The 8,933-nt window shown below is 36.9% G+C and overlaps 1 non-coding gene across 1 annotated transcript; it reads left to right on the plus strand.

Annotated features, from left to right (window-relative positions):
- The first annotated feature begins 2,881 nt into the window (after positions 1 to 2,881).
- LOC112787029 (small nucleolar RNA R71) lies at positions 2,882 to 2,989 on the plus strand. The gene has a single exon (XR_003194467.1). It is a non-coding gene; the product is annotated as a small nucleolar RNA R71 (small nucleolar RNA).
- Positions 2,990 to 8,933: the final 5,944 nt, after the last annotated feature.

Genomic DNA, 8,933 nt, shown 5'->3' on the forward strand with positions numbered 1-8,933 from the left:
TGGAGTGCTCTTGATGTTCCACCCTTAGTTGTCCCATGTTGGGACTTAATTCTCCTAGGGAGGTGTTGATTTGCTCCCAATATTTATGTGGAGGGAAGTGCATCCCCTGAGGTATCTCAGGGATCTCTTGATTTACAGCCACATGTTCTACCACTGAGCTATAGTCCCTTGAGATGAATCTTTCCATCTCCCATGACTCAGAGGTGGAAGCAATTGTCTTCTCTTTCCTCTTTCTTGAGGTTTCTCTGGCCTTAGGTGCCATTAATGGTTATGGAAAAACAAAAAGCTTATGCTTTTACCACACTAAACTTAGAATTTTGCTCGCCCTCGAGTAAGAAAAGAAAGAATAGATGAAGAAGAAGAAGAAATGGAGGAGAGGGAAAGTGGGAAGTGTTTTCGGCCAAGAAGGGTGTAGAGGGGTGTGTTGTGTGAATTTGATGAAGAATGGAGGGCTTTATATAGGGAAGGGAGGGGGGTTAAGGTTCGGCCATATGGGTGGGTTTGGGTGGGAAATTGGTTTTGAATTTTGAAGGTAGGTGGAGTTTATGAGGTAGGTTTATGGGGAAGAGTGGATGGATGTGAGTGGTGAAGAGGTGATGGGGAAGAGAGTTTGAGGTGATTGGTGAAGGGTTTTGGGGAAGAGTGTTTATGGGATTGTGTGAAAGAAAGTGGTGAGAAGAAGTGAGTGGAGGTAGGTGGGGATCCTGTGGGGTCCACAGATCCTGAGTGGATTCTGTGGGGTCCACAGATCCTGAGGTGTTCAAGGATTTACATCCCTGCACCCATTAGGCATGTAAAAATGCCTTTGCACACAACTCTGGGCGTTCAGCGCCAGGTTGGTGCCCATTTTGGGCGTTCAACGCCCATTTACTAGCCATTTCTGGCGTTGAACGCCAGAACCATGCTTGTTCTGGGCGTTCAGCGCCAGAATGCTGCCCATTTTGGGCGTTCAGCGCCAGAACCATGCTTTGTTCTGGCGTTGAACGCCAGGCAGATGCTCCTCCAGGGTGTGATTTTTCTTCTGCTGTTTTTGATTCCGTTTTCAATTTTTATATTTATTTTGTGACTCCACATGATCATGAACCTATAAAGACATATAACTAAGAAAAATATAGTTAGATAGATAAAAATTGGTTTGCCTCCCAACAAGCGCTTCTTTAATGTGAATAGCTTGACAGTGGGCTCTCATGGAGCCTCACAGATGTTCAGAGCATTGTTGAGACTCTCCAACACCAAACTTAGAGTTTGGATATGGGAGTTCAACACCAAACTTAGAATTTGGTTGTGGCCTCCCAACACCAAACTTAGAGTTTGATTGTGGGGGCTTGGGTTGACTCTGCTTTGAGAGAAGCTTTTCATGCTTCCTCTCCATGGTTGCAGAGGGAGATCCTTGAGTTTTAAACACAAGGGAGTCCTCATTCCATTGAAGGACTAGTTCACCTCTGTCAACATCAATCACAGCTCTTGCTGTGGCCAGGAAAGGTCTTCCTAAGATGATGGATTCATCCTCTTCCTTTCCAGTATCCAGGACTATGAAATCAGCAGGGATGTAAAGGCCTTCAACCTTTATTAACACGTCCTCTACTTGTCCATATGCCTGTTTTCTTGAATTGTCTGCCATCTCTAATGAGATTTTAGCAGCTTGCACCCCATAGATTCCCAGTTTCTCTATTACAGAGAGGGGCATGAGGTTTATTCCTGAACCAAGGTCACACAGAGCCTTAAAGATCATGGTGCCTATGGTACAGGGTATTATGAACTTTCCAGGATCCTGTCTCTTCTGAGGCAATGTCAGTTGTTCCAGATCACTTAGTTCATTGATGAACAAGGGAGGTTCAACTTCCCAAGTATCAATGCCAAATAATTTGGCATTCAGCTTCATGATTGCACCAAGAAACTTGGCAGTTTGCTCTTTAGTAATATCCTCATTCTCTTCAGAAGAGGAATACTCATCAGAGCTCATGAAGGGCATAAGGAGGTTCAATGGAATCTCTATGGTTTCTAGCTGAGCCTCAGAGTCCTTTGGTTCCTCAGAGGGAAGCTCCTTATTGACCACTGGACGTCCCAGGAGGTCTTCCTCCTTGGGATTCACGTCCTCTCCTCTCCTCACAGGTTCGGCCATGATGCTTATGTCAATGGCCTTGCACTCTCCTTTTGGATTCTCTTCTGTATTGCTTGGGAGAGTACTAGGAGGGATTTCAGTGATCCTTTTACTCAGCTGACCCACTTGTGCTTCCAGATTTCTAATGGAAGATCTTGTTTCATTCATGAAACTTACAGTGGCCTTAGACAGATCAGAGACTAAGTTTGCCAAATTAGAAGTGTTTTGTTCAGAGTTCTCTGTCTGTTGCTGAGTGGATGATGGAAAAGGTTTATTATTGCTAAACCTGTTTCTTCCACCATTATTAAAGCCTTGTTGAGGCTTTTGATCCTTCCATGAGAAATTTGGATGATTTCTCCATGATGAGTTATAGGTGTTTCCATAAGGTTCACCTAAATAATTTACCTCTGCTATTGCAGGGTTTTCAGGATCATAAGCTTCTTCTTCAGAAGATGCCTCTTGAGTACTGTTGGATGCAGCTTGCATTCCATGCAGACTCTGAGAGATCATATTGACTTGCTGAGTCAATATTTTATTCTGAGCCAATATGGCATTCAGAGTATCAACTTTAAGAACTCCCTTCTTCATAGGCGTCCCATTGCTCACAGGATTCCTTTCAGAAGTGTACATGAACTGGTTATTAGCAACCATATCAATGAGTTCTTGAGCTTCTGCAGGCGTTTTCTTTAGGTGAATGGATCCACCTACAGAAGTGTCCAGTGACATTTTTGATAGCTCAGATAAACCATCATAGAATATATCCAGGATGGTCCATTCTGAAAGCATGTCAGAAGGACACTTTTTGGTCAACTGTTTGTATCTTTCCCAAGCTTCATAGAGGGATTCACCTTCTTTCTGTTTGAAAGTTTGAACATCCACTCTAAGCTTGCTCAGCTTTTGAGGAGGAAAGAACTTGGCTAAGAAAGCCGTGACCAGCTTATCCCAAGAGTTCAGGCTGTCCTTGGGTTGAGAATCCAACCATAATCTAGCTCTGTCTCTTACAGCAAAAGGGAAAAGCATGAGCCTGTAGACTTCAGGATCTACTCCATTAGTCTTAACAGTATCACATATCTGCAAGAATTCAGTTAAGAACTGAAAAGGATCTTCAGATGGAAGTCCATGAAACTTGTAGTTCTGCTGCATCAGAGAAACTAATTGAGGTTTAAGCTCAAAGTTGTTTGCTCCAATGGCAGGAATGGAGATGCTTCTTCCATGTAAATTGGAATTAGGTGCAGTAAAGTCACCAAGCATCTTCCTTACATTATTATTATTTTCGGCTGCCATCTCCTCTTCCTGTTCAAAAATCTCTGAAAGGTTATCTCTGGATTGTTGTATTTTAGCTTCTCTTAGTTTCCTTTTCAGAGTCCTTTCAGGTTCTGGATCTGCTTCCACAAGAATGTTCTTATCCTTGCTCCTGCTCATATGACAAAGAAGAGGGCACAGAAAAATAATAATAATAATAGAGATCCTTTATACCACAGTATAGGGATCCCTGTGTGAGTAGAAGAAGAGGGGGAGACAAAGAATGTAATATAATGGAAGAAACACAACTGTGAGGAGGGTTGAGATGTGAGATGAGATGTTAGTAGATGAATAAATAAATAGAATAAGATGGGAGAGGGAGAATTTTCGAAAAATATTTTTGAAAAAGAGTTAGTGATTTTCGAAAATGGTTTTTGAAAAAGGTTAGTATTTTCGAAAATTAAGTTTTAAAAATTAAAATAATTAATAAATTAAAAAGAAATTTTGAAAAAGGGGGAAGATATTTTCGAAAATGAGAGAGAGAGAGTTAGTTAGGTAGTTTTGAAAAAGTTAAGAGACAAACAAAAAGTTAGTTAGTTGAAACAAATTTGAAAATCAATTTTGAAAAGATAAGAAGTTAGGAAGTTAGAGAAGATATTTTGAAATCAAATTTTTGAAAAAGATAAGAAGATATTATTGAAAAGATATGATTGAAATTGTTTTTGAAAAAGATTTGATTTTTAAAATCACAATTAATGACTTGATTCACAAGAAATCACAAGATATGATTCTAGAACTTAAAGTTTGAATCTTTCTTAACAAGCAAGTAACAAACTTGAAATTTTTGAATCAAAACATTAATTGTTATTGTTATTTTCGAAAATTTGGTATAAAAATAAGAAAAAAGATTTTTGAAAAATATTTTTAGAATTTTCGAAAATAACTAAGAAAAATGAAAAAGATTTGATTTTTGAAAAAGATAAGATGTTCAAATTGAAAATTTGATTTGACTCATAAGAAACAATTTGATTTTAAAAATTTTTGAAAAAGTCAATCCAAATTTTCGAATTTGATGAGAGAAAAAGGGAAAGATATTTTTTTGATTTTTGAATTTTTATGATGAGAGAGAAAGACAACAAAAAGACTCAATGCATGAAAATTTTGAATCAAAACAATGAATGCATGCATGAATGATATGAATGTCAAGATGAACACCAAGAACACTTTGAATGTCAAGATGAATATCAAGAACATATTTTTGAAAAATTTTTGATGCAAAGAAAACATGTAAGACACCAAACTTAGAAATCTTTCATGTTTAGACTCTAAGAAACGAAAAATGCACATGTAAAACAAGAAAAGACACAAAACATGAAAACATCAAGATCAAACAAGAAGACTTACCAAGAACAACTTGAAGATCATGAAGAACACTATGAATGCATGAAATTTTCGAAAAATGCAAGGTGCACATGCAAATGACACCAAACTTATGACAAGACTCATGACTCAAACAAGAAACACAAAAAATGTTTTTGATTTTTATGATTTTTTAATTTTTTTGGATTTTTTTCGAAAATTATATGAAAAAGAAAAAATAAGGATTCCAAAATTTTTAACATGGATTCCAGGAATCTTGCATTCTTAGTCTAAAGCTTCAGTCCAGGAATTAGACATGGCTCATGAGCCAGCCAAGCTTTCAATGAAAGCTCCGGTCCAAAACACTAGACATGGCCAATGGCCAGCCAAGCTTCAGCATGTAATTCAGACATGACATGCCTGACATACTCATTCCCAAAGGAATTAGACATGGCTTTACAGCCAGCCAGGCTTCACATGCTTCATGAAACACTAGAATTCATTCTTAAAAATTTTGAATAAAAATATTTTTTTTTTGAAAACATTTTTTTTTTCGAAAACAGATGAGAAATTTTTGAAATATTTTTGAAAAATTTTTGAAAAGAAAACAAAAAGAAAATTACCTAATCTGAGCAACAAGATGAACCGTCAGTTGTCCAAACTCGAACAATCCCCGGCAACGGCGCCAAAAACTTGGTGCACGAAATTGTGGTGTCCAGGCTCAAACAATCCCTGGCAACGTGAGCAACTTGGTACGCGCAATCGTGATTACACTTTGATTATGTAAAATTCATGGCTCTTTCTTTCCCTGGCAATGGCGCCAAGAACATGGTGCCAATACCATGGTTCACAACTTCGATACAACTAACCAGCAAGTGCACTGGGTCGTCCAAGTAATACCTTACGTGAGTAAGGGTCGAATCCCACGAAGATTGTTGGTATGAAGCAAGCTATGGTCACCTTGCAAATCTTAGTTAGGCAGATATAAATTGATCATGGTGTTTTCGAATTTAATATAATAAAATAGGGATAGAAATACTTATGTAATTCATTGGTGAGAATTTCAGATAAGCGAATGGAGATGCCTTCGTTCCTCTGAACCTCTGCTTTCCTTCTATCTTCATCCAATCAGTCTTACTCCTTTCCATGGTTGGCTTTATGCAAGGGCATCACCGTTGTCAGTGGCTACATCCCCTCCTCTCAGTGAAAAATATGCTCACATGCTCTGTCACAGCACGGCTAATCATCTGTCGGTTCTCGATCATGTTGGAATAGGATTCACCCTCCTTTTGCATCTGTCACTAACGCCCAGCACTCGCGAGTTTGAAGCTCGTCACAGTCATTCAATCATTGAATCCTACTCGGAATACCACAGACAAGGTTTAGACTTTCCGGATTCTCTTGAATACCGCCATCATTCTAGCTTACGCCACGAAGATTCTGGTTAGGAGATCTAAGAGATATTCATTCTAGCTTATTTCATGTAGAACGGAAGTGTTTGTCAGGCACGTGTTCATAGGGGAGAATGGTGATGAGTGTCACACATAATCATCACCTTCATCACGTTCTTGGGTGCGAATGGATATCTTAGAAGCGAAATAAGATGAATTGAATAGAAAACAGTAGTACTTTGTATTAATCTTTGAGGAACAGCAGAGCTCCACACCTTAATCTATGGAGTGTAGAAACTCTACCGTTAAAATTACATAAGTGAAAGGTCCAGGCATGGCCGAGATGGCCAGCCCTCAAACGTGATCTAAGATAGCATACAACTGATCAAAAATGTCAAATACAATAGTGAAATGTCCTATTTATGATAAACTAGCTACTAGGGTTTACAGAGGTAAGTAATTGATGCATAAATCCACTTTCGGGGCCCACTTGGTGTGTGCTTCGGCTGAGCATGAGTGTTGCACGTGTAGAGGTCCTTCTTGGAGTTGAACACCAGTTTTTGTGCCAGTTTGGGCGTTCAACTCTGGTTTTGGATCCTTTTCTGGCGCTGGACGCCAGATTTGGGCAGAGAGTTGGCGTTGAATGCCAGTTTGCGTCATCTAAACTTGGTCAAAGTATGGACTATTATACAATGCTGGAAAGCCCTGGATGTCTACTTTCCAACGCAATTAGAAGCGCGCCATTTTGAGTTCTGTAGCTCCAGAAAATCCTTTTTGAGTGCAGGGAGGTCAGAATCTAACAGCATCAGCAGTCCTTCTTCAACCTCTGAATCTGATTTCTGCTCAAGTCCCTCAATTTCAGCCAGAAAATACCTTAAATCACAAAAAAACACACAAACTCATAGTAAAGTCCAGAAATGTGAATTTAACATAAAAACTAATGAAAACATCCCTAAAAGTAACTAGATCCTACTAAAAACATACTAAAAACAACGTCAAAAAGCGTATAAATTATCCGCTCATCATTGCCCTAACGCTAGGTGACGCGAATGTGTGCTCCACGCGGACGCGTTGCAGTTCCGAAAATAAGCGTGGCAGATTTCTTCTCCAGCGATTTCTGGGCTATTTTCGACCCAGTTTTTGGCCCAGAAAACACAGATTAGAGGCTATAAAGTGGGGGAATCCATTCATTCATAACAACAAGCTCACAATTCACAATTTTAGGATTAGATATAGTTTTTAGAGAGAGAGGTTCTCTCCTCTCTCTTAGGATTTAGAATTAGGATTCTTTTCACTTTATGATTATTTCATCTTTTGCGATCATAGGTTCAATGTTCCTTTTATTTATTTTTTCAATTTAATTTATGAATATCCATGTTAGATTTAATTTCTTTTGTGAATGCAATTCGAGGTATTTTCAGATTTAATTTTGCTTTAATTTATTTATATGAATGCTTTTAATTTAATTTAGATATTTTTCCTTTTGGCTTTGGTTAAATAATTGGTGACTCTTGAGTTATCAAACTCATTGTTGATTGAAAATTGGAATTCTTCAAGAATTAATTCGAATTCCAATAACTCTGACTTTTCCCAAGGAAAGACTAGGACCTGAGGAATAAAAATTAATTCATCCACTTAACTTACCTTCATAGTTAGAGGTTAACAAGGTGGGAGAAAAATCCAATTCTCATTACAATTGATAAGGATAACCAGGATAGGACTTCCAGTTTTAATACCTTGCCAAGAGTTTATTTTATTATTACTATTTTATTTTTCTTATCATTTAACATACTGTTTCCTTACTTTCAAAACCCTCAATTTACAAGACTCATAACCAATAATAAGAACATACTTCCCTGCAATTCCTTGAGAAGACGACCCGAGGTTTAAATACTTCGGTTAGCAATTTATTTAGGGGTTTGTTACTTGTGACAACCAAAACGTTTGTAAGAAAGGTTGATTGCTTGGTTTAGTAACTATACTTGCAACGAGAGTTTACTATAACTTCTAAACCATCAATCTTCAGTTCTTTCAAAATGGCGCCGTTGCCGGGGAATTGCAAACGTGTGCCTTATTATTGGTTATTGTAAATATTTGCTTTTTACCTGTTTATTTGTTTTTATTTTTTTTTTATTTTTTCTTTTTCGTAAATTAAGAGGTTATTGGTTGTTATTTAGTTATTAAAAATTTTTCAAAAAATTTGTTCTTGGTGTTCATCTCGATCTTCAAGTTGTTCTTCGTGTTCATCTTGACCTTCAAGTTGTTCTTAGTTGTTTTCTCCGTTTTGATCTAAAAATTTTAAGTTTGGTGTCATTTTATTGTTTTTCTCTTTCCTCATTAAATTCAAAAATTCAAAATTTAAAGCTCAAATTTCAAATTTCAAATTTCAATTTTAAATATTCAAATTTAAAAATTTAAAATTCAAATCTCAAATTCCAAAATTTAAAATTTTAAAATTTAAAATTTCAAAATTCAAATCTTTTTTCAAAATTCATATCTTTTTCAAAATCTTATCTTATCTTATTTCAAAAAAATCAAATTTCAAAATTTAATATTCAAAATTCAAATTTCAGATTTGAAATTTCAAATTTCAAAATTTAAATTCAAATTTCAAAAATTTAATTTTCAAATTCAAAATTTAAATAACCTTTTAATTTAAATTTGTTTTTATTTTCGTTTTTAATTTTTATTTGCTACTATGAACTCTCACCCCCTTTGGCTATGAGTCTGGTTACAATTATGTTGCAGGAAGAGGAAAATTGGAATGAGAACAAGCATCAAGGTTGGAACAATCAAAGATGGGAGGAGCCACAAGGATTTGATCAACCCTCTTGGCAACA

The sequence above is a fragment of the Arachis hypogaea genome, chromosome 20 (assembly GCF_003086295.3).
Source record: "Arachis hypogaea cultivar Tifrunner chromosome 20, arahy.Tifrunner.gnm2.J5K5, whole genome shotgun sequence".
Classification (NCBI taxonomy): Eukaryota; Viridiplantae; Streptophyta; class Magnoliopsida; order Fabales; family Fabaceae; genus Arachis; species Arachis hypogaea.